The following is a 27022-nucleotide window of genomic DNA, read 5'->3' on the forward strand; positions in this document are numbered from 1 at the left end:
GCTTAATTATGCATGCATGCACATGCACACGTTAGCTAGCTCCGTATTATTTTAATATCAGGCAAACCAGTGGCAGTGACAATATCTTTGCAGACTTATCTTAGCCAAACTAATAACCAGTGCTTAATTTGTAAAATTAGAAGTAGGGGAAAACTTTGGACCTCTGAACACTTTTTTAAGCGGCACCCGAGCCGCCTCACTGCACGACTCCGAATGGAATGGTTGTGACATTTAGTGTTGTCACGGTACCAAAATTGGGACCCACTGTACGATACCAATGAAAGTGTCACGGTTCTGAGTAGTATCACGATACCACAGCAAAAATGAGGCAGATGTGCCTTTTGTCATTTATAAAAAGATAAATCACTGTTCTATAATACATCAATGATATTTCAATGGACTAAATTACTTACTGACTTATTCATACTTCAAAAACAGCATCAATAACTGGTTAACATAGGGGGGATCAAAATAAAATAAATAAATAAAATAAAAATCAACCAGCCACCCTCCTCCCCTGAAGTTAAGGACAGTCCCTTCATAAATAATGAACAGTCCCTAAAGTGCGGTGAGGTTTGTGGGCCATTACCTGCCACAGAGAGAGAAATGTGAACAGCTCGTTTCTCCTCTGACATGCCACATACAGTGTGCCGCCATGGCTCGGTTGTCCAGGTACTACTGGGCAGTCATGACACCAACGAAAGAGGAAATTACTGGACCTGGAGTCGGACTTCTCTGTCGCCGGTAAGCCGTTATGTTGCGGCACGGAGGTCACAGGATTTGCGCGGAGAGCATGGACACTCACCCTTGGCTTATTATTTCCAAATCTTCAGTCCATAAATTAGTCTCTACTCCGCTGTGTAGGTATGTTACCGCCAGACACCTGTGCCTGCTGCAGCAGAGTTGTCCTTTCCTTACGTCATAGATTAATTGGCGCGGTCGCAATCGGACAGCCTTATTGGCTACAAAGATGCAGATGAAAGGTTTGAATATTAATTCAAATTGTGGGCGTACTCAGTAGCGACTTATGATTTTAAAAGTAGTGAATAGATTACATGGTGTAAATTGTACTCAACTATGAGTAAAATTACACACTTGAAAAAAATACTCATAAAAGTACAAGTACCCAAAAAATCTACTTAATTACAGTAACGTAAATATTTGTAATTCGTTACTTCCACCCCTGGTCCATAGTGGCCAGACAATTCTGACGCGGTCTGGGTTTCGGCTTGGACTACAGTAGCGGAGTCGGACACAAAGGATGAATTAAAGTACTGTTTTTTAATGTTCACAAAACGGAGGCAGGCAGATACAAACTGAAAAATGCTAGTGCTGAGCAGTGATGGTGACCGGAGGCTGGCTGACCGGAGGCTGGCTGACTGCAGCGAGCTGGTGGCAGGCAGAAAAGCTCCAGAACTCACACTGTGGTAGTGAGATGAACACACGGCAGGTGAGGAGGCAGCGAGGCACACACTTGGGAACCGGAGAAGCAAAAACAGGTTGAGGCACGAGGAAAAAACACACTGGAGATCATCTAACGAGCTTACTAGAAAAGTACACAGGAATCACTCAAGTCACACTACCGAACAGGATGGAATTATCTTGCAGTGTGGTGGAGTGAGGACCGGTCTTCTATGGAGAGGTGATTACTGATGAATGAGAGGCCGTTTACATGTACATGGTGATTTTGATAAACGGAGACATCTTCCTTTGTTTGTGCCCTTCGCTTGACACGCAAACGGAGATTTCTCCTTTGAAAACGAGTCTTTCTAAAAACTCTGGCCAGAGTGGAGATTTTGGAAAACTCCGGTTGCACATTTGCATGTAAACTGAGATAAACGGAGATAAACGGCGTTATAGGCAGCCGACGTCACAGTATGCGCCGGAACTTGTGCCTGTGTCAAAAGTGCGACCTATGTTGCTATGGTGACAATGGATACATGGAAGGCTTGAGCTTCTCGTTACACTGCCTCCTACAGGTTTGGCGTGCTCTTGTGTATATATACACGGGTAAGTGTAAACGAAGATTTTTTTGAAAACGGAGACGATGAAATGTCCGTTTATGAAAATAGCTGGCCACGTGTAAACGGCCTCTGAGACTCAGGTGTGCCTCGGCTGCAGAGCGGGAAGCTGGGAAGTGGGTCAGCCACGCCTCCGGCCACACACACACTGAAAAGAGTAAGGTAAGGGAGGGGAGAAAGGTGGAGGAGAACAACAGAAAACAAAACCAAAAAACCCGAAACACTGCTAGCAAACCCAGACCATGACATGTCAACTTTTAAATTACAAGAATTCACAGCAGCTAGGCAGAAACAGGAGAACTTGCCAGGTGCAGGTAGTTTCCTGATGACCTCTCCAACCCACCCCATCAGCTCCAAGGCCAGGAAGCACAAACATTTTGGCAGTGGAAAATAAAAATAAGAAGAATCTGAACAAAATCATTAGGGCTCCAGCAGTAGTCACTGCTTGGACCCCTGATAAACAAAACACAACAAAACAACACAGAACAACAAAAGAGAAAAGAAAACACAACAAAAAACACAACAAAACAAAACAAAGTAACAATATGTTATATGCAAGATATGCACCTTCCACCAGTTAGGGCTTACATGGATGACATGACACTGGTGATCACAACAATGCCATGTACAAAGAGGCTACTAGAGAAGGTAAGTAAGAACCTCAAGTAGGCCAGCATGAAGATCAAGCCTAGTAAGTCTAGAAGCATCTCAATATGTAGAGGGAAGTTAAGTGATAGGAAGTTTGTCATAGATGATGAGAAAATCTCAACAATTAGGGGAAAGTCAGTAAAGAGCTTAGGTAGGTGGTACAATGTGGAGTTGAATGATGAGGAACAGGTGGTGAAATTGCGAAAAGATGTGGCTGAAGGATTGGATAGAATAGATAAATCAGAACTTCCAGGAAAGTTGAAGTTGTGGTGTTTGTAGTTTGGGCTATATCCAAGGTCACTGTCAATTTATGAAATTCCAATATCCGTTGTGGGGAGAATTGAAAGGTTGGTCAGTTCCTACATTAGGAAGTGGTTGGGTGCTCCTAGGTGTCTAACCTAGGGGTCACCATCTATTCAACCCTAACCTTCAAGAGCCACATTAAAAAGACCTCGAGAACAATTAAATTCAATCTTTCCAATTTCAAGTTAATTAGGCCATCTTTGACAACAGCGGCAGCCAGGGTGTTTATACATGCAATTGTCTTTTCTCACATTGAATATGGATTCACTAACTTTCCTAGGTAGCATCTGGCGCCAGGTCATTAACTACTAAAGCTGTACTCAATCAAGTGGCTAAAAAGTACACAAAGCTGCAACCACAATTAATGAATTAATGTACATTATATGTTTGTTTGTTTGTTTGTTTGTTTGTTTTTCTTGTGTGACTCTTTGTTTTTTATTTATGGTTCCCTTTTTCTTTCTTTTTGTGTTTAGTTACCATGCACTTCTTAATATAACTGACTCCTACAATCAATTACTCACAACTACAATAACTATGAACTGGACTTTGCATTGCTGCAGTTTCACACTCCACCTACACACCCCAAACAGTCCCTTTTCCCCTGGGTGCTTATTACGGATTTCTTTCTTTATTTATTTATTCACTTGTTTTTATTTTATTTTATTTTATTTTATTATTATTATTATTATTATTATTATTTTTATTTTTTTTTTGCTCTCCTATTTATTTATCATTATTTATCTCTCTTTTGTTTTGGGCTTACTTTTTTACCATGTACTCTGCAATGTAACTGACAGCACTTGGAAACCAGCTCTACAGCATTTTAACTTCTATTGTTCTCCATTATTCTAGCACTTTAACCCCCCCACTGTCCTTACATCTATTACTGTTATCCACCACAATTGATCACAACTACAACAAGAACTATGTACTGGACTCTGCATTGCTACAGGCTCGCACTCTATCCACACACCCCATACAGCCCCTTCCCCCCCGTCTGATTATTACTTGGTTGCATCCAGAAACAAGGCCTAAAGCTTACACATACTTAAGGCACTGGAGGCAACACGATGTGTGAAATGTTACTGTTTGTGTCGCTGGGCGACTTTATACTGTGACAATAAGATCGTTATGTGTTTTAATGTATTTTGTATTTTGTAAGTGCATATTTTATGTGTAGTGTATTGATTCTTCATTACTTTTTTAGGAACTATGCTGACAAACATCTGGCAGGGGGACTACCAATGTAAATCAGCCCTTGGCTGCAATTGGGTGCTTCTACATTTTCTTTTTCTTTCTTTAAAAGGAATGTTCATTGATGTACACTGTCCCTTCTTAAACAAATAAATTATTTAAATTAAATAAGTAGTGTTGCATTGTATGGAAAAGGCATACTTTACCTGCCAGTATCTAGCTTAACAGAGGAATTTAAATGTGCCAAGGTCAGGACAGAGCTGTTGTTATCTGGGAGTAAGGACATGGTAGTTAGGAGTGTGGTTCCAAATCCAACCAAGAGCAGGAAATGGAACCCAAGATCGGCAGTTCAGGAGGCAGAGGCTGCTCTTAGGCATGCAGAGATTGTAGGTAATGTTCAGCTGGGGAGGCCTGGGGCTTGGCTCAGGCAAACCGGTGTGGAATAAAGCAGGTCCCAAAGATAAAAAGAAAGCTGGTTGTGGAACAGATACGTAGACAGGAGGAGATATTAAGGGGTGCAAAGGCAGTGACCTAGGCTAAGCAGGGACAGTGGCTGAATTGGGAAAGTGTAGAGAAGAGGAAGCTTAGTTGGAGGGACCTATGGAGTATGGAGGAGAATCGTATTAGATTCCTGGTAGGGGCTACATACAATGTGTTACCAACCCCCCAGAACCTAAAACTGTGGGTAAATGGGGACCCATCATGCCTATTGTATTCAGGTACTGCAACCTTAAGGCATATTTTGTCAGGCTGTAAAGTTAGCTTGTCACGAGGCCGTTATACATGGCGACATAACCAGGTGCTGAAAAGTTTAGCTACAGGCATCGAAGGGAAACAAAGACAGGTAAATTCCGAAGGTTTTAAGAACAGGAGTTTAGCAATTCAGTTTGTCTGTGAGGGGGAGCAATACAGAAGTGATAAGTTAGTAAATAGGCAAGGGTGTGGCTGCCTAAAAGGTGCTTGTGATTGGGAAATGCAAGTAGATTTAGGGGGAAAGCTTGTTGTTCCCCAGGAAATAGTTTACCAATCAGAGGCCTGACATAGTGTTGTGGTCAGTGAGTCAATGGATAGTTTATTTCATTGAGCTGACAGTTCCTTGGGAAGACTCAGTTGAAGAAGTCTATGTAAGACAAAAGCTTAGGTATGCAGACTTAGGAGCAGAAGCTGTGCAGCGAGGGTGGGAAACTAGGATTTGTCCAGTGGAAGTGGGGTGTAGGGGATTCATAGCAAGATCAACTGTCTCGCTCCCAGGGAAACCCGGAGTGCAGGGACTGAGTTTGAGGAAGACAGTGAAGGAAATGTCAGTTAAAGTAGCAAGATCTAGTCAGTGGATTTGGATGAGGAGGATTAATGTCAGTTGGGGGGCAGCAGGGGGGCCTACTAAGCAGGGTACATAACTCCTTGAGATCAGGTGGAGAGATCCACCAATCAGTCCTCTCAGGAGAAAATCCAGGAAGAGGAAGGTTATTCAAGTGTGGGAGTGGTCTATTTGAATCCCTTTTGTTTGAGACCATGCTGCAAGGTGAGTTTGTTTGCTGATCCTGATCCTGTGATAACTTCTCTATCTCCTTTAACTTTAGCTTATATTGGAGTTACACTATGCAATGTGTGAAATAGAGTATGGTGAATGTGCTCGGAAAGGTAGGATCAGCACGGTCACTACCTGGAGCTTGCATAAATGGAGCCTGGGTTTATTGAAGGTGGCAGTGCTGTTTGGGCTGAGAAAGCCATGTGTAAGTAAGGTAAAGGAAGTTGCTGGGTCAGTGCGGGGAGCAGTGAGAGCTGGCATTAGGAGACTGTGTCTGGCATGCAAGAGATCACTGTCTAGCTTCCTGGAGGTGTCGTGGGACCAACTAGATGAAACACTGGTGAAAGGAGGTTCCCACCTGATAACCCCAAAGACGTGGTAGTTATCACTGCTCAGTGGTCTGTATAGTTAAGCCTTGCCATAATAGCTTATCATAGGGCTTAGGAGGTTATTCACTGAGCGCTGATCCTTTCTCTAGAGCACACATTTCTTGTGTTTATTTGAACTCAGAGCTAGCCCAGCTAGTGACTGCTGTGAATAGGGCAGCTGACAACAAGGGAAATACCATGTGGCCGCTTGGAAAGACAGCTGACAGGAAGGAAAAGACCCCAAAGGTGCTGGCATGGGCTAGCAACCCATGGCAGCAGTGGTTAGGCCTAGCAACCTTGCTACAACCAAAATTAGCTACAGCTGACATAGAGAAAATACCCCAAGAGTCAGCGAGAGCAGGGGTGGAAAATGATTCACAGGTGGATTACACGGTAACAGACACTGGAACAGACACGACTATGCATTGGATCTGTGACTCAGTGAAGGGTGGGGGCATGGACCTATCCACCAGGGCTAGAATTAGCAGCACTCAGGGCAAGGCTAGCACATCTGAGGACAAAAATAGCACAATCGAGAACAAGATGCTTCAGGTTTGTCCTTGTGGCTGGCAGAAAGTAACATCAATAAAAGGCCTCAGAACTCATCAGGGAAAGAAGATGTGTGTGGCAAAGAAAGGGCAGAGTAACCGCATTGATCAGTACTTCCTAAGAAGTCAGTTGAGTCAGTCGGATGAAGTCCAGCAACAGGTAGAAAACCACAGTTCGCAGGATATTAGTAACACTGCCACTGAGGAGTAGGAGGAGGAGGAGGAGGAGGAGGAGGAGGTTGTAAGAGGGGATGCAGGTGACACTGAGGTTAGCAGGCCAGTCAGAGAGAGAACCATGGAGCAAAAGGTTAGAGTTAGTAAAGACTGGGTGATAGTTAATAGAGATTGGTCAGTAATCTTAAACAGAGCTTAGAGGAAATGCAATAGAAAAGTTAGAAAAGATGGGAGATAGAATTTACTCATACGGTGCAGAGAGGTTTGGGGTGCATGAGAGAAAGAGGGGTGAGAGATTACAGTCAGGTAAGTCTAGGTGGCAAAGAGAAATAGAGAAGTTAGTTAAGGACAGGAGACAGTTAAGAAAGCAGTGGAAAAAGGCTACAGAAGAAGAAAGGGAGGGAATTAATGTGTTGCAAAAGGAGTTGAGTAGCAGGCTAGCAGCTCTTACAAGGGCAGAGCATCTCAGGAAAAAGAGGAGGAAGAAGGAATATGTAAGGACAGATTTTTTTCAGGGACCCTTTAAAGTTTGTTAAAGGATTGTTTAGCCAGGAAAAGGGAGGGCAGCTCAAAGCAGCAAGGCTGGAGGTTGAAGAATATTTGAGAAATACATATTCAGATTTAGAGAAGAATAGGATAGTAGGATAAGTGTGTCTAAGAAATGGATCCAATATGTCACTCTCTGAAGCAGGATCTTATCCCTGTTACCACCTCTGCGTGGCATGTTAACCGCCTCAATGCCCATGTAATGTAGTTCACTTACAGTGTGTTTGTGACTATTAAAGTGTCTCGCACCGGAGGATTTTTCATTATTATTACGAATGGAACACTTGTGTTCACAAATTCTGGTTTTTAACTCACGTTTTGTTTTACCAACATAATATAAATTACACGGACATTTTAACAGATAAACCACATATTTTGTATTGCATGTGATTCTGCCTCTGACTTTAATGTCAACTCCGGACTTTTGATGAGAAAATATGTTACCTTTGATCATAGAGTAACAGTGTACACAATTATGACATGGAAAATTTCCAGAAGGAATTTTGGACATGAAATGAGTAGGTCTCTTGGTCAAGTTTGACCTGACAAGGTAATCTCGTAGATTTACCGATCTCTTATAAAAATATCTCGGTGGAGTAGAGACTGCAGCACCAATCTGGGGGTTGCTATCCAATATGTGCCAATATCTACTCACAACCTGTTTGAGTGATTTAGATATGGGACTATAGGTCGACACCAAAGCCAGATCTTGTGAAGATTTGTTTCTGCCACTGGATATTAGTAAATCAGAACGTTGTAATTGCCGCACCTTATTCAAATGGTCATTTCACGCATCTTCCTCATATGCCCTCAATTTAAAACCATCACAAATATGTTTAGCATGTTGTTCAAATGAATCATCAGAGTCACAAATACGTCTGATCCTCAATAACTGGCTATACAGCAAACTTCTTTTTAATGCTGGCGAATAATAGCTGCTAGATTGCAAAAAGGTGTTTCTATCCGTTTCCTTTCCTCTGTATGCAAAGAAGTTCCAATTTTTTTCACCAGAACATCTAGAAATGGAATAGAACTCAGATCATATGACAATGTAAATTTAATGGATTTTTTTTTGGAATTCAAGAAAGCATGAAAAGCTTTGAGATCATCTGCACTGCCTCCCCAAACAAAAAATAGATCGTCAATGTACCTCCAATAGTACTTAATAAATCGAAAATAATGGTTATGATTGTAAATAAAGTCCAACTCAAATTTCCCCGTAAATAAATTAGCATATGGTGAACCCATAGCGGAGCCACGATGTTGGAGATAATATTGATCCTGAAACTTGAAATTTTTTTGTCAAAACTTCTTTAGACAAAGACAACAAAAATTCAGTAGGGGTGCATTTCAGTTCTTTGATTCAAAAAATGTTGCAGAGCATCCAAACCATCTCTGTGAGGTATGCTAGGATACAAACTATTAATGTCCATGGTGCACAACAAATCATTACATTCCAAGTGGCAGTCATTCAGCTTGTTCAGAAAATCCGTAGTGTCTTTGAGATGCGAGGGCAGTGTGTAAACCAAGGCTTTAATATGAAAGTCCACATATTGGGAGAGTGGCTCTGTGAGAGATCCCATACTGGACACAATTGGCCAGCCTGGAGGATTTAATAAGTCTTTGTGTATCTTGGGAAGAGTATAAAGAACAGGTCAAATCGGGTTGTCCTGGACCATATATTTGTATTCATTCTCACAGATTTGTCCATCAGATAAAGCACATTTCAGCACAGACTTAATTTCATCAGCGAACTTAAAGGTGGGGTCGAAACTCAGAGGAATGTATACATCTCTGTCACTTAATTGTCTTTCAGTTTCTTTCATATATGACATTTTGTCCTGAACTACGCCTTTATCAGAATGCTGTATGACAATGTTCTCATTATTCATCAGTTCTGTTAGTGCTTTTCTCTCTGACTCTAAAAGATTAGAGGGGAAAGGTTTTTTTGTACTCTGCGCACACAAGTCCAACACATCTTTTTCAACAAGCTGACAAAAAATTTCGACCGACAGATTGTTCACTTGTGGTGTAAATGTACTTTTGGGTTTGAAAACTTTTTTTACCAATGGAAGCTTGTTGTAACTGAATGGGAGTGTGATGAGACACAAGACTCCTAACAGTATCCTTCGAGTAGAAAGCTTTCAGTCTTGTGGTTCTAAAAAATTTGAACAATTCTGCTCTTGTGGTGAACGAATCTACCTGTTTAGAAGGAACAAAGGAGAGACCTCGTGACAACAATGTACATTGATCAGTACTTAACTTTTGACTGGAGATATTAATCACATTGGACTCTGTTGGGGAATCCCTTGGGCGGGGCTTACTCTTCCTCCCCCGCCTCGTTTTCTGCCTCTGCCCCCTCCTTCTCTGGGTGGTGACGTCATTGGAGTTACCTTTCCTCTTGAGCGTAAAAAACGTTGATTGAAAGACTCCGTGTCAGTACTGAGACCCTCCAATGACGCACTCGTGGAGTTATGTCTTGAAGTAGGTCTGGGATGCCTGAGTTTCCTTGTGGCTCTTCCAGATAGCCAGGGATAAACTCTGTCATCCCTGTAATCCAGAGCATCTCGCCGATATTTGGCCATCTTGTGTTGTTCCAGTTCACGTTTGTATTTATCAATCTTTTCGTCACAGTCCTCCACGATGCTAGCCTGAGTGTCAGACTGAAGCTCCCAGAATCTTCAGTCTGACATTGCCTCCATTGAAGGCGATTTACAAGAGGGAGGGAATTTGATTTTTTCCCTAACCAATCAGTAGAGATCAACGACTCACCCAGAATCTGACATCATTAGTATCCATGCCTCGGGGGTGCCTAAAACAAGCGAGCATTGCCCATTTAAAATGTCTCCATCGTCGTGCACGCCCAGCTGCATCGCCGTTAAATTTAGTTTACCAGCTTCCTTAATTTGGTCCTCCATTAACACGAGTAGTGGCGATAGCATTGTTAATGTGGTCTGTAGGATCTGTAGCAGTCGCCATTGTTGCTATCCTTACCAGTTACCCACCGGCGTACAGCTTGACATCAGCGTGGCACTGATTGGCTAATCGCTAGACCCCCGGCGTTCATTGGTCCGTCCATCGTTTGGACAAGATAAATCGCAAATTCATTGCAGTATGCCAGACCAGTAATGCAAGCCTACTCAGTGGACGGGGTCTATGGTCTGGAACCAGGCTACCACAATGCTCTTGAGCCTGTCACTGGCAATTTTCTCTGTCATCTCCTGATGTAGAGTAGTCATCTCAGTGCAGATTTTCCCCAGCTTTTCATTTTCATGCTCAATCACCAACAACATCAAGTCCAGTGAACACTTATTCAAGACTTATTCAGACTTGACCAAGAGACCTACTCATTTCATGTCCAAAATTCCTTCTGGAAATTTTCCATGTCATATTTGTGTACACTGTTACTCTATGATCAAAGGTAACACAAAATCTTCCGTTGCGAGACACTTAAATAGTCACAAACACACTGTAAGTGAACTACATTACATGGGCATTGAGACGGTTAACATGCCATGCAGAGGTGGTAACAGGGATAAGATCCTGCTTCAGAGAGTGACATATTGGATCCATTTCTTAGACACACTTATCCTACTATCCTATTCTTCTCTAAATCTGAATATGTATTTCTCAAATATTCTTCAACCTCCAGCCTTGCTGCTTTGAGCTGCCCTCCCTTTTCCTGGCTAAACAATCCTCATTGCATGTTTTTTATGAACTATGTGTAATCCTCATTAGGTTTATTTTTGTGGTTAATTTCTTTGTTAATAATCCTTTTCTTTTGCATGGTCACGTGACTCAGTCACCAATTGACTCCCACTGCTGTGATTTACAAGCTGCATCAGTCAGGTTGATTCATAATTAAGCGCACCTGTGCGTGCTGTTGTATTGTTTGCCAGAGCACACTGAAGAAGGGCCAGACCTGAAACGTCTGTGTGGCAAAATAAAATTTGACAAACTTGGACTGCTGTTCCTCTCATCTTTTTGAACTTTACACTTTATTTGGAATTCAGCACCCAGTTTTTTGTTTTTGTTTCTGTGAGTTGAGCGCATTGTCTCCTATTTTTGAATAACTAATGCAAGCAATTTAGTACAAATGATGGATAAACCAACAAGAATATGTATGAAGAAAGATGGGACTAAAAGTTTAACTCTTATTGATCATATATTTACCAATAGTAGAAATTTATGTTCCAATTCATTATTGATCCCAGTCGGATGTAGTGACCACAATTTGGTGGTGCTTGTCCGGAAGGCTAAGGTTCCAAAAGCTGGACCTAAAGTAATAGTCAGGAGGTCAATGAGAAAATTTTGTGAAAAGTTTTTTAAAGATGATGTTAAAAATATTTCTTGGGAATATGTACTACAGAATGATAATCCAGATGATGCACTTCAAATTTTTATGGAACTATTTTTGAGAGTGATAGAGAAACATGCACCACTCCGAAAATATATGGTCAGGAATTATAAATCACCCTGGATAGATGAAGAATTAAGGCAACTCATCAAACAGAGAGAGGATGCAAAAAAGGTAGCAGTAGCATCATGTTATGAGTCTGACTGGCAAGTTTATAAGAAAATACGAAATTATCTGACTATATTAAACAGAAAGAAAAAACAGCTATATTATGAAAATAAAATTATGGATGTAAAGTACGACAAGAAAAAGTAATGGGGACTAGTCAATAATCTCTCAGGAAGGACAGTAAAATCTAGTCCTACATTTCTAGAAGTGGAAGGAAAATTCTTAACTAAACCAGAACGTATTGCAAATTATTTTATTATTTTAGTGATTTTTATGATAAGGTAAATAATTTATGAAGTAAAATGCAATCAACAAATTATGATGCTTCTATAGAAATAATGAGGGAATTAATTTGGCTACAAAGAATAAAATGTGTAAATTTAACATTGAAAGTGTAACTGTATCAGAAGTTGAACATCTAATAAATAAATTTAAGGATAGACCTTCCGGTATAGATCATTTAGATGTTAAGTTTCTAAAATTGGTATCTAATGTTATTGTGCTCCCTGTCTGCCATATTACAGTTTTTCCCAATTGCTAAAACACAAAAGCCAATCCTCTAAACCAAATGACCAGTTCTCTAAACACATTTTTAAAAAAAAAACTCCACAGTCCTCCTTTTCTCATAAATCTAAACACATTTTGTCTTGCTAAAACACAAGTTGCAAAAAAGTTTGCTCAAATTATCAAATTAAAGCTCATGTGATGCAAAATGCTTGCCACAGTCAGCAAAATTTGAACACAATGAACACACCTGGCTTCATTCATTAAACATAACGACTCAAAATTGAAGACACTTGTTGCAAATTATGTGACCACACCTATAAAAGCCAGTTCAGAGTGCACAGTTTGCCTGGCAAGGGACAATATTGCCTGCGATGTAGATGAGGTCCTGTGGCCCGACCCAGCTCGACGACATGATGCCGCACAATGATTGTGGAGTGTGTGTGTGTTGTATAGTTCCATAAATAAATAAAAAACATCACACCCTGAACATTGTTTTCAATGAGTATTGTTGTGTATAATGGGTCCTCTGTAGTGTTTGCATTGAGTTGTGATGCAGTACAGTAGTGTACATATTGTATTTTCTGTAATTTACATACTGTTCATATGAAACACACAAATCTATGAATGCCCAATAGCCATGCTGAGAACAGATACTGTAAGGTTTCTAAAAATGTGCTTTGGCAGTTGTGAAAAAAAGAACATTCTCACACACTGAACATTGTGTTTTCAGTTGTTTTGTTGTAGTCTGTAATGATGCGTATAGTGTATAATTTTTGCAGGCTTTAAGCAGCTGTTTTGGTGTGAAAGTTTGAGTTTTGAAGAGAGAAGGTGTGGTTTTGTTTATGTAGCTTTAGAAAAGTGTGTTGTGTTTAGAGTTTTGGGAAAATGGAGGAAAGTTTTGTGAAATGTGTTTTAGCAATTGAGGAAAACTGTATTAATTTAAGTATTGACAAATGTGTCTGTCCACAGGCATGGGAAATAGCAAAAGTTGTTCCTTTGTCAAAGAATTCAGCTGCACCATTCTGTGGTTCTAACAGCCGTCCAATAAGTTTGTTACCAGCATTAGGAAAGATTATGGAGAGAATAATTTTTGAACAAATTCAAACTTATTTTGAAGTCAATAACTTAAACACATACAATCAGCATGCCTATATATCTGGTCATTCTACATGTACAGTTCTGACACAAATGGTTAATGATTGGCAGAGGGAGCTAGATAATAGACATTTAGTGGGTGCAGTGTTACTTGATTTAAGTTCAGCTTTTGATGTTATTGATCATTCTTTGTTATTAGATAAGTTGAAACATTATGGATTTACAGTTACTACTGTTAAAATGGATGGATAGTTACTTAACGAATAGGAAACAAACTGTTTACTTTAATGGCAGTGCATCAAAGATGAGACCTGTGGAGTTCCTCAAGGTAGTTGTGGACCATTATTATTCTCTGTATTTATTAATGATCTCCCTTTTGTCCAATATTGCTATTTATGCAGACAACGCAACAACAATTTATGCTACTTCTCCTTTAATAGGTGAACTGAACAACATTTTACAAGAGGAATTAAAGTTAGTGGCTGAGTGGATAATAAGCAATAAATTAATTCTTAATGTGGAAAAAACAAAGTCTATATTATTTTGCTCAAAGTATCAGTTCAAACCAGAATTGACATTGCAACTCGATTACTGTTTTGTAGTTTGGTCAAGTATTTTAGTTAAGAACTTGAAAAAATTACAAGTAGCTCAAAATAAAGCTGCACATTGTGCTCTGTTGTGTTCTTACAGAACCAATGTGACCAGCATGCATGATCGTCTGGGCTGGTTATCTATAAGACAAAGGTCTACCTATGCTTTATTAAATTTTCTAAGAAATATACATGTGACAAGAGCACTGAAATTATTGTATGAAAGATTACTCTCCCATTTTGCTCAACATAGTTATCTAACAAGAAGTGCATCAGAAAGGAGGTTCATACTGAAAGTGAGTCAAGGTATAATACAGAGAACAGTTCTGTATAGCGCTATGGTTGGCTGGAATTCTCTGCCAGTTCATATTGCTCATGAAAGTAATAAAGATCAGTTCAAAATGCAGTTAAAACATTATCTCTTAGTATTTAATGAATTATGATTTAACATATTTCATATTGTTAAATTGGAATAATTTTAGTTTGAATGGAATTGTAGTCAGTGTATACCCTTTTTGGGTCTGCTTGCCAGAGCTCGGCCCAGGTCACCTTCCTGTCCAGTGCCCCCTCCCACCTCATCCATGCTCCCTGCTTCTGCATGCCCACCATCCTGCTGGTCCGCTCCTCCTCGACTCCTGCCCGCACCTCTTTCAGGACTAGCTGGTGTTTGCCCTGCCCGTGTGCCTTCTCATAGTGGGGCTGAGGAAAAGCACCGAACCCTGCATGCACCGTTGCCACTGTGCCCACCAAAGCTCTGTGTCTCAGCCAGGACTCGGCTACCTCCAGGCCTTCCTGGGCTTTCCACTTCCTGCCTGTACGCACCATGATGCCCGCTGATGCAACTCTTGAGTCCTTAGAATCCCGATAGAGCATACCCAGACAGCAAATTTATCTGGGCTGGATCCGCGCCGGATGTAGTCCAAAATCTGGTACTAATCCTGAAATCGGATCCGTTCCAGACAATATTTGCACCCTGGCCCAGATCCGGCACGGATCCTCTTTACAGATCTGGAACAGATCCGAAAAAAAACAACCGTTTACAGCCCATATCTGGCACGGATCTGGGACAGATGTGGCCCGGATCCAGGGCGGATGTGGTCTATATTTGAACAAAAGCTCTTGTAAGCTCTTGTAAGATTAAAAAAAATTGCAAATAAAACACATTTAAGCATGAAGTATTATCACACTTATGTGTTTTAATGGCTAATCAAATTTTGTCTATGAGTGATAAAACAATCACAATGTTTTGCTTTCAACAAGCAGGCTTTATTAACAATATATTTGAAGGACAAGAATTTCTCTTTTGAACCTTAATGAACCTTCATTTATGCATTTCTATAACATTTAAAGTCAAACTTACAAACTGTATTCTTTACAGGATTAAAGCCACAGTACTTAAAGGGATAGTTCAACATTTTGGCAAATTGGCCCACTGCCATAATCGCTATAGGTTTAATTGTCGGTGCAAGCTGAACGGCGGAGCAGAGCCGTGAGCTGCTCAGAGCTACACCACGGAGGCTCATGGGATTTCTTGTTTTTCCTCATCAAACTCATCAAATACACAATCCAACAACTCCACAACTTCTGGTGGACAAGTTGTGACCTGCACATTCAGCTTGCACCGACAATTAAAGGTAACTAATCTACTGCTATGACTTTAGGGATTATGGCAATGGGTCAATTTGCCAAAATGTTGAACTATCCCTTTAATAATGTTGTGGCAATAACAGAACCATTTAAAGTCAATAAGACAAAGTTACAAAGATACAAAAAATGTTTTCAAGAAAATATTTCTCTTTTGAACGTTATTGTTTTATGCGGGATGGTTCAACATTTTCAACAGTATGCACATTTAAAGTAAAAAAACCAAAAAACATCATCGTCGCCGTCGTCATCGTCGCCGTCGTCATCGTTGTCGTCGCTGTCGTCGTCGTCGTTGCTGTCGTCGTCATCGTCGCTGTCGTCGCCGTCGTCGCCATCAGTCATCCTCAGCCTCTCGTTCAGAGCCTTGGACCTGGAAAAGAAAAATCTTGTCACTTTTCTAAACTTGATTGTTTCAATATATATTTCTGCTGTACATATTGCCAATCACAATCCCGCTGTAAATAATATTTATAATATTTATATATATATGTGTATATACTGTATACAAGCATACAATGTACATATCACCCATAATACACAAACATATTTATCCAGTATTTATTATTTATGCCATTGCACTACCTCATTGTTTATTTGCACTACAATGTACAGAACCTGTTGACTGTCCCGACTCCCGACACCTGACATTTGACCACTATTCATGTATATTCTTTAATTTATTGTTCATTTGTCTTTGTCCTGTTCTGTATGTCTTTCTCTCTTTATGTATGTAGACACTGAGAGTAACAAAAAAACCCGGAGTCAAATTCCTTGTATGTGTGCACATACTTGGCCATTAAAGCTGATTCTGATTCTGAAATAACCAGAGAATTAGGACTTTTTATTCTTCAAAAAAAAAAAAAAAAAAAAAAGAGTCAAAGCGAATAGTCGCTGCTTCCAGTGTATTACCTGTGTGCGACTCAGGCGACTTCCCCTGCGGGTGCTGTCTGAGCCCAAATGGAACCACTTCATGATATGTTTGTCAATGTCGATGTCTGTTGCTTGCTTTGCCACATGGTTTTTGCGTACAGCACCTGTATACAAACATACAAAGCAACAGTACTTACTGATACTGCTTCTTGCAATGTACCGTAAATTCTGGACTATAAGCCTAGATGTTTACATCCGGCTGAGTTCATCCAATCAGTTTATGCTACTGTGATTTAAGTAGTTAAATACAGTAATCATCGTAGTGTAGTGGCAGGAAAGACCATTTAAAGCAGTTCTTACCGATCTGGCATTTCACACAGCAGAGGACAAACATTTGAAAATCAACAGCTCCACGTCCCCCACAAAGTCATTACATATCAAGTATGTTCGGTCGCTCGTCAAATCATATTAATCGGACCGAATAATATTATTGGTCAGACTTTTCTCAAAAAATTATATGAGAATGGAAAAATGATTAGGTTTTAACCCTGTTGGGTTTTTCTTACATTTTAATGTATCATCAGATTATTAATAGCATTTTAACTTAGTCAAAGAAATGTGCAAAAGTTCCAGAAAGGTAAGATTTGCTTTAATCTGTATGTATTAAATATTGTGTTGGTCAAGAACAAGTTACTGCTTGTGTCTGTTGTTAAGGTCTATCAACTAACAGTTAATGAATTTATCGATAATTTGCATCCCTACTTGTCGGTTCATTAGTGGAGGTCACTATACATGATTGAGGACACATTTATGAAAATATTGATTTTTGATAATGAACATCTGAGAAAAACACAGACACTGTACCTTTAAATGATTCTATTATGAATTGAGGTAATTTAGGTGACTGTCATACTTACGGCGGATCACTGTTGTTGTTGCTTCCATCTGCTTAAATGAAAGCTTGCCTGTTGTTCCCTTCCAACAAATTTGGAGGGTCAAATGTTTAGAATAGATGTGTGAAAGAATGTTCCAGGTAAGCCACTTTGTGTCCTTTCCCCCAATGCAGGCCAAAGAAGCAATCTGAAAAAATAGACAAGACATAATTATAAAAACTACTTTAACACAAAGTGCTTTAGAAGAGGTGAAATAATGTTTTACCCAGTAAGCCATTAATTGAATTTACGTGGAAAAAACCTTTCTGTGATATATACCGTTACCGTGATATGAAATTACTCATACTGTGATATAAGATTTTACTCATATTGCCCAACCCTACAATTTTAAAACTGATTTGGAAAAAAAAACTGAAAGCAAATGTACAGATAATAGAGTAGTAGGAAGGCTGTGTCTGATGTCTGACCCCTCATGCTATCCCTGCCTATACACAAAATACAAGTTCATACGAATTCATACCAGGTTCTTCCTCTGTGAGTAATTGTGAGGATCCTTCAGCCAATCTTCAAAGTTTCGCACCTCATCAATCGAGGCAAAGGGAAACTGAATATCTTCGGGCAGTTCAGATGGACATTCATTGTTTGTTCTCCCAGGCATTGAGTTGACCATAGCCATCAGTTGGTTTAGCTGCTGTTTCTGATATTCAAGCAGATGTAGCATGTACCGTTCTGCAACTGAGAAGAACAAGAACAGAAAACACACCTACACATGGTTATGCATGCACCGTGTACCTAGTCAGGAGTGTTTCCATAGTAATCAGTCCTCCATCACAATGAAATGAAAATCTCTTTAGTTTAGTAGATAAATCTGATTTACATTTAGGTTTTACATTCAAACTTTGTAAAAGCTGGCCACTTGTACATTATCACACACTATAGAAACACTGAGGGAAGAAAAATAAATAAAAAAAGATGTGTTGTGTTAATGTGCAACTAATAAGTACATAAGAACTCACCAGAGCAAGGTATGTGCTCCATCTCAGATTGCCCCACTCTGAAAGATGGCTTGAATAGTTCTGTAGCATTTTTGGAGCTTAGGTGTGACCTTTGTGCAGAGAATGAGGACTGATTAGATGGCACTGGGCAGGACGATGACTGAGATAAGCGTGACGATAACCACTGAGATTCCATTGCGTGCGACGAAGAAAGGCGGGGAGATGACTGGGGGCTCGGAGATGAACAATAATGAGCTGCGTGTGATGAAGACCCACTTGGAGATAGCTGTGGGCATGAAGATGGCTGACGTTGACCTGCGTGCAATAGAGATAGATAGATAGATACTTTATTAATCCCGAAGGAAATTCATCTGTCAGCTGCTCCAAACATTCTGAAAGAAAGTACTTAGTGAATGCAGACAGATGTAGCAATAATATAAAAGAGTAAAGTAAAGTATAAAATATACCTATATATATGTATATATATATATATATATATATATATATATATATATATATATATATATATATATATATATATATATATATATATATATATACAAACTATGACCTATATATATGGACACATATATATATACACACACACACACTCTCATATAAAAGAATTGCAATTCATAAGACCCACGAGTAGATGGCCGACGTTGAGCTGCGTGCAATGGAGACCCATGAGGAGATGGCCGACGAGCTGCGTGCGATGATGACTCACGGGGAGATGGCCAATGTTGAGCTGTGTAAGATGAAGACTCACGAGGAGATGGCCGACGTTGAGCTGCGTGCGATGGAGACCCACGGAGGGATGGCCGACGAGCTGCGTGCGATGATGACTCACGGGGAGATGGCCAATGTTGAGCTGTGTAAGATGAAGACTCACGAGGAGATGGCCGACGTTGAGCTGCGTGCGATGGAGACCCACGGAGGGATGGCCGACGTTGAGCTGTGTGCGATGGAGACCCACTGAGAGATGGCCGACGTTGAGCTGTGTGCGATGGAGACCCACGGAGGGATGGCCGACGTTGAGCTGTGTGCGATGGAGACCCACGGAGAGATGGCCGACGTTGAGCTGTGTGCGATGGAGACCCACTGAGAGATGGCTGTGGGCTTGGTGATGACCGATGTAGGGGCAGCTTTTGGTGTGGCATTGAATCGCGAGATGCTGAGCTTGATGCAGACCGATGAGGTGTCACTGGGCTCCGGCCTCTATATGGGGTTCAAGCAAAGAGATATGAAGAAAGAGGGGGTTAGAAGAGCATTTGACCCAAAAAATATTAACACAAAAACTAGAAGAAAGAAAATGCAGCACAGTTGTACGCCTCTTTCAAAAAATTGCAAAGGAATTTATGTAGGAATTGAAGTGTATTTTCATTTGCCTTGGTGATAAAGGCTGATGGGTTGACACTGAAGATGCCACTGGTGGAGGTGATGATGACAACGACCGATAAGGAGGAGGAACTGCTGGTGGTGATGACCGGTGAGGAGGAGGAACTGTTGGTGGTGATGACCGGTGAGGAGGAGGAACTGCTGGTGATGATGACCGGTGAGGAGGAACTGCTGGTGATGATGACCGGTAAGGAGGTGGAACTGGTGGTGCAGTCTGTGGTGATGATTGGTGTGGCTTAGATTTTAAAGGTGGCTGAGCCTCTTCCTCCTCACTGTCTGACTCAAAGTGCTTGCTGTTTGTAAAAGAAAAATCTGAATTAATTCCTAAATACAATAAAATGATAAAACCCACACAGTTGTGAAACTTCCATTCTTTTAGTGCATGTTCAGGGCAATATCTTAATGACAATCCCTTAGAGAAATTTTTAATCCTCTTTATTGTAAAGTGCTGAATGTAATTTTAAGTACATTATTTAATTCTAATTAATTTTAACAATGTATCTGATTGTTGTTCAGACTTACGGTGGCTTACGTTTCCTCTTGACATGCGTCAAGTCTTCTTCAGGATCAGAATCCAGTTCTGATGTTTGACATCTCAAAGACCTTTTCATTGCCTGCCTGGCTGTCAAATAATCACCTAAAAAAATGTCAAACTGTCAGTTTTAACTTAAGGACTAACACCATGTGCTGTGGGCTTAATGAAATCACTCACCACATCTGGTCAACACCCTGGCATCATGTCTGGTCCAGTGTTCGCCTGGCTTTTCTGCTGATCTTGCAGCTTTGTTGATTTTGTCATCATTCTTGTAGTCTGGCCAGTAAACTGTTCCATCCTTGTACCATGACTGTGGCAGCACAGCCACAGACTTTTTCTCACCAAGAAATTCCACTACAAGAAACATCCTTTGACAGAAAAGATTAAAAAAAAAGGGGGCGTGGACAGAAGAGTGCATTCCGTTGGCACATATTCAGATCATTTTAAGTCAGTACATTGTGCATCATCAATATCAATTTCAAATCCAAGAATGGTCAAAATGAAAAAAAAAAAAAAAAAAAAGAATCAAAATAGTTGGCAATCAATTTTCTGTCGATCGGTTAATTGTTGCAGCTCTATTTGGATGAATGAAGTAAAGGCATGACCACAAAATCTCTCCTATGTGGAAGAGCAATGCATTTTCTTGTAACAGCTGACAGTTCTGCATATTTGATTGGACCCGTTGCTTGACTCACAGAGTATATATTTAGCAGGTCAGAGCTGAATGGGTATGTAAAGAAGTCCTTTTTCTCAGAGAAGACTCTGTACACAACATATATTCCACTGATGCACTCGACAATGTTGTCTATCACACAAATGTCCTCTCCAATCAAAAAGATGTTGTTTCCTCTTGAGACTTTCATTGTCCACTGATCAGAGTCTAACTGACCGTACTGTCCTTTAACATGAAGCCCATCAGGAACTGGTCCATCAAAGTGTTGTTTTTTTAAAGGACCCGTCAAACCAGAGCCTTGACCAGGCGTCATGCAGGTCCCAGCAAAACTTTGTTCCGACAGTCTACGTATGATCTGAGCGATAGGACGGTCTGGTTTGCGAACAAGCTTCTTCATCTTCCGGAGGTGGTTTTCAAAAGGAAACGCTGAAATGTGATCTAGACTACCAAACTGCTGTACATCCAGGGGTAGTTGAATTAAACCATGCACATTATAAACAATAGCATCTTTGCCATATATCTCACCAAAATGTTTCACAAATGTTTCAAGTAATGTCTGCGCATACTGACAGTAGGACAATGCAAGGTCTGGATTGATCAAAATTGAAATGGCAGAAAAAAGCAACATAAAGTTGTTATACATTGTAGTCTCCAAATACAAAGACAATATGACAGGGCCAGTATACAATAGAAATTGCCGAAATTCAGTGGGCTTCCACCTGTCTATTTCTCTAAGTGATCTTGGTTTTCGAGCAAATTCCATGGGAATGTCAGGCCGCAGTTCTTTCATATGTTCAGACATTTGATCAACAACATTAGCAGATAAACGAACAGTAAGAGGACCTCTGAGCCACATAAGCAACAACTTCCGGACAACACCCAAACAAACCAAGTGCATGTAATCAAGGGGAAATTGTGTCACCATGCCAACATTTGAACCAAGAAAAGGACTTGGCCCATTTTGATGGTGTTCATAAGCTTGATGTGCAAAAGACTCATCAGTTCTAAGCATGCTATCAGTAGATGGAAATGTCATGCGTCTGTTCACATACAGTCCTCGCTGGACACATTTATCACAGCCATAATATCCGTTGTGTAGCTTTGTGCACTTCACAAATGCTCTGGCAGGCGTGTCACATATTACAGAGTCAATCTTTAGAAAAAGCCTTTTCCCGTTAAAATCAAAGCCTTTCTCGAGTTCTTGAAGTTCAATAACAAAATCTTTCAGGAATTCATTCGCTGAACTTGGCTTGTTCATCCCACAAAATAAAGCGATCACAACAGGCTCTTTCACTGGAACACTGACCAACAGTCCCAATATAGGCCAAATTTGAACGCATGAGCTCATGAACAAGGGTAACCCATCGATATTTATCTGTAACTTCAATGTAAAACAATCAGTAACAGAGTCAATGATCTGTGACAGTGTCCTCTTGATGGAAGAAAATATACCAAAATAATAATACTGCCCCCCAACCTTCTTCTGAATAGCGTAGCGAGTGTCAGTCTTAAGGATAGTTCTAGCATCTTTTGGCAGCTCAGGGTGGTAAAATCGCAATATACTTAGAAGCGCTGAGAGCGCAACAAGTGAAACACCAAAGGTCAGGGCCCACTTAGAGATACTTTCCCTGAGGCTACTTCTTGGCTCGAAAACATCATCTGACAAGTCTGAGTCTGGGTCTGAGTCTGAGTCTGGGTTTGAGTCTGGGTCTGGGTCTGAGTCTGGGTTTGAGTCTGGGTCTGGGTCTGGGTCTGGGTTTGAGTCTGGGTCTGGGTCTGGTCTACTAGGAAAGTCCATTTGTTCATCCCTGCCTTGATTGACAGGTATGTCCATGTCTATATCAGATGCAGTGTCCCCCAGCACAGTGTTGTAGTCATTGGTCATTTGTCGTAGCGTCCTGTCAAGGTCTCTGCGTGCACGCCTTCTCAGTGTAGACCTGGAGACCACCCTCGTCTCCATGGTTCACTTTCTTAGATTATACAGTGTTTTCTACAATACATGGCAATGTTTTCAGTCAATTTAACTCAAAGAGGTACCAGTAACTTAAAGTCATGCACCCTCTGCTAGGGCTGTCATTGTAATCATAATCATGTGACCGACAATCATAACCCCTCCTGACGATCATGCAGATTACAGGCAAATAACCATCAGTTGTGATTAAAATAGTTGTTTCTATATTTTGCGATTTAAAGTAAACTGTTCATCACAAATGCCTAGTTGTCTGCATGCTCTGATACTATTAATAAACAGACATTTTTCTAAGCATCACAAGTGAAGTTTTCCGATTCCACATTGTGCGTGCATCTCGGCACCCATCAAGAGGATGCAAATCATAGTTCATTTTTCTCTTCCACTAAATTAGTGCAAAAGGGTCTATGTAATTTTCTTTTTGTTGATCCCAGCAACAAATGCTTCTTACTGTATAGAGATACAACTAGTATGTGTAACCATAATAGGTTTCATGCATGTGGCATTTTCCCAGTAAAAGTTAACTTCACATATGAACACCTTTTACAGAACAAATCGCCTTGTTGTACAACTACTTCCGGGTAGAAAACCAGCAAGTGATTTGAATGAGAACAGTAGTAATGAACAAGAGTTCAGCTATATATATATATATATATATATATATATATATATATATTTTTTTTTTTTTTTTTTTTTTTTACGCCCTTTCACCAGTTAGACAAATTTGAAATGATTGAAGAAACATTACTATTAATTTTAGGCCGTGTTTGAAGCCAGAAGAACGAAATGAGTTCGGCCGTTTTATTTTAAAAATATTGTCTAATAGTGAAATCAAACTGTTTTTACTTGTTGAAGAGCCATAAATAAAATCCATCACAACACTCTGGCCTGTTTGGAGGTGTTTAACGTCCCCGAAAGGGTTTGCAATCCTATTGAGCAACTAGTTAGCAGCCGCCTTTTTTTTTTTTTAAATAAAAACACAGGTAGGAGCTTCATAATTCACAAACAGGTTTTTACCGACGTGTTTTATGCCATAGAACAAAACGTGAAACACATAATCACATAAGCTTTTGTTAACCACAGACCCGATGAGGTATTTTAGCAAACTCTCCCATTCAAAAAACGCATTGACTTTTAGGAGGGAACCGAGATTGCTAACGTTAAATGCTAACGGACTTCCGGTTTACTGGCAGACTCTATAATTCATATTTTAAAAAACAAACAAGATGGAGAGATCATGTCGTTTAATGTTGAACATGGACTGAGACACAGAGTAATTCCACACTCATTTATTTCCATGTACAGAGGGTTTTCAGGGGCAGCCAGCTCTGATGCTAACGTTATGCTGCCGCTATGCTAACGAGAAGCTAACGCTATGCTAATGAGAAGGGAATGTTAACGTTACATTGGACAATAGCGTTATAGTTCTAATACAATAAATCTGGATGTCGGCGGCGATGAAATGTAGTTTATGCTGTGCTACAACCGCTAATGGATAGTTTCTGCGGAGTGGAGATGCTACCATGTTAGCGAGGCATGCTAATATGCTAATAGCTGTGTGTTTGCACTCTTTATCAAATAAACTCTATCGCCAACAGTACTGTTTAGCGATGCCACAGTTGCTTCACACACAAAAGATAACTTAGCTCAAACACACTCGCCTCACGTTTAACAGAATCCTAATTAATGCGGAGTGGAGATGCTACCATGTTAGCGAGGCATGCAAATATGCTAGCCGTAGGCCTACGTGTTTGCACTCTTTATCAAATAAACTCTATCGCCAACAGTACTGTTTAGCGATGCCACAGTTGCTTCACACACAAAAGATAACTTAGCTCAAACACACTCACCTCACGTTTAACAGAATCCTAATTAATTATAACGTTTGAATATGCACTTACCTAGCTCGATCCTGCCACAGTGGCGCGGCGCCGCAGCTGAAGAGCGCTTCCGTCTCACAGACAGACCCCGAATCTGCTGCAGACCAATCATCTGCCAGATACGTTGCGCGTACATGCTACGGGTCTGACTGGTAAACGGAGGTGGGGCGGAAGTGGCCGTATCCTTCCCGGACCTTTTTGCTGTCTGGGTAGCCTCCATTCAGTGCTGCGCTGCAGAGGCTGCGAGGCAAGCCCAGCCACCTGTGGAGGTAGCTACTGATCTTCTTCTCCAGGGTTTCTACTGTTGACAGGGCCACCTCGTACACCAACAAAGGCCAGAGTACCCGGGGTATGACGCCATGCTGGTAAATCCACATCTTAAATCTCCCGGGTAAGCCAGACTTGTCTACCGCCGACAGCCACGTTTCAAGCTCCTTGATGGTAATTTGTATTGCTGCTGTATCCCTGAGACTACAGTCAAAGACCTTTCCCAGGCTCTTGACCAGTTTCTCGATGATAGATGGGATTGCCGTGCCATCCAACAGAAAGCGAAACTTGTCTTTCACCTTTCCCTTCTTCAGCACCATGGCCCTGGATTTAGCTGGTTTGAAGCTCATTCTTGCCCAAGAAATAAGCTTTTCCAGGCCCTTGAGTATCTATATTGTGGTGACAGTGAGGTCATCCATGAAGGCTCTGATGGCTGCTGAATGCCAGACTTGGACAGAGGGCCTCTGCAATCTGTTTCTGCTGCCTTGACTACCATGTTCATGGCAAGGGCGAAGAGGCTGACTGAGATGGTACACCCAGTTATTATCCCCTTTTCGAGCTGATGCCAATCTGATGTTACACTCCCAGATGTGACCCTGAGCCTGAAGTTCCCGTAGTAATTCAGGATTAGGTCCTTGATCTTCCTGGGTACATGGTGTCGGTCCAGGGTAGTCTCAACCAGCTTGTGGGGTATGGAGCCGTATGCATTGGCGAGGTCAAGCCAAAGCACAACAAGGTCTCCTTTCCCCTCCTGTGCCTCCCTGATCAGCTGGGTCACTACTCCGGTGTGTTCTAGACATCCTGGTACACCCGGGATACCTCCTTTCTGGACAGATGTGTCAATATAGTTGTTCTTGAGGAGGAAGTCTGTTAACCTTCTGGATAGGATGCTGAAGAAGAGCTTCCCCTCGACGCTGAGAAGCGAGATGGTTCTGAACTGCTCCAGCTTGGTGGAATTCTCTTCCTTGGGTATCCAGACTCCCTCCGCCTGCCTCCACTGGTCTGCTACAGCTCCTCTGTGCCAAATCACACGCAGGATCTTCCAAAGGGTTCTTAGGAGCTCTGGGCAGCGTTTGTACACCTTGTAGAGTACTCCGCTTGGTCCTGGGGCTGATTTGGCTCTGGCAGCAGCAACTACCTCCTGGACTTCCTTCCAGGTGGGCTCCAGGTGGGCTCACGGGTGTTGAAGCCAGCAGTGGGAGATGGTATGTCCAATAGGGCTCTGAGGGGTCCCAGTTCCTGCTCTCTATCAGGGTCGCTCAGGCTGTTGTGCAGGAAGTGGTTTACTTCTTCCTTAGAGCAGTCTAGATGGCCGCTGCGCTTCTGCCCCAGTAGCTGTTTGGTGAATCTGAAAGGATCAGCTATGAATGCAGTTCGCTTCCTGGCTCTCTCTGTCCTCCGCCTCCTATGCCATTCAGCTCTGCGCAGGGACATCAGTTTCTTCCTGATGATATTTCAGAGCTCAGCCAGTGGTGGTTTCTCCTCCTCAGCTGCTGCCTTGAACTGTCTTGCGAGAGATCGAAGCTCTTTGCGCAGTTGGTGGATTTTCTCTGCCCTTCGGTTCATAGTGAAGTTGGGTCTGATGGTCTTTCCCTCTTCCACACCGAACCTCTGTGCCCCGAAAGTGACAATAATGGTGGTCATGGTCTGGAGCCGTCTGTCGACATCCCCTTTTGCTGTTGATTCGATGATTCTGGCTGCATCCTCATCGAATTGATGCCACATTCTGTGCTGGCTTGTGGGAGGCCACTTGATACGCTGCGGCTGAGCTACTTTGCTGGGAGCTGGGGAGCTTAGCACTTGGAGGTTCTGGGCTCTGTGGGGTGTCTCCTGGCCGGGCTCCTCCGTCGT

At 41.4% G+C, this 27022-nt stretch overlaps 1 long non-coding RNA gene and 1 pseudogene across 1 annotated transcript; both read right to left on the bottom strand.

Annotated features, from left to right (window-relative positions):
- Window positions 1-1326: 1326 nt before the first annotated feature.
- LOC125897611 (uncharacterized) lies at window positions 1327-27022 on the bottom strand (annotated as a pseudogene).
- LOC125897437 (uncharacterized) lies at window positions 18072-19197 on the bottom strand. The gene is made up of 3 exons (XR_007450428.1): window positions 19096-19197; window positions 18471-18764; window positions 18072-18189 (listed from the first exon to the last, which is right to left on the bottom strand). It is a non-coding gene; the product is annotated as an uncharacterized LOC125897437 (long non-coding RNA).

Source organism: Epinephelus fuscoguttatus, linkage group LG11 (assembly GCF_011397635.1).
Source record: "Epinephelus fuscoguttatus linkage group LG11, E.fuscoguttatus.final_Chr_v1".
NCBI lineage: Eukaryota > Metazoa > Chordata > Actinopteri > Perciformes > Serranidae > Epinephelus > Epinephelus fuscoguttatus.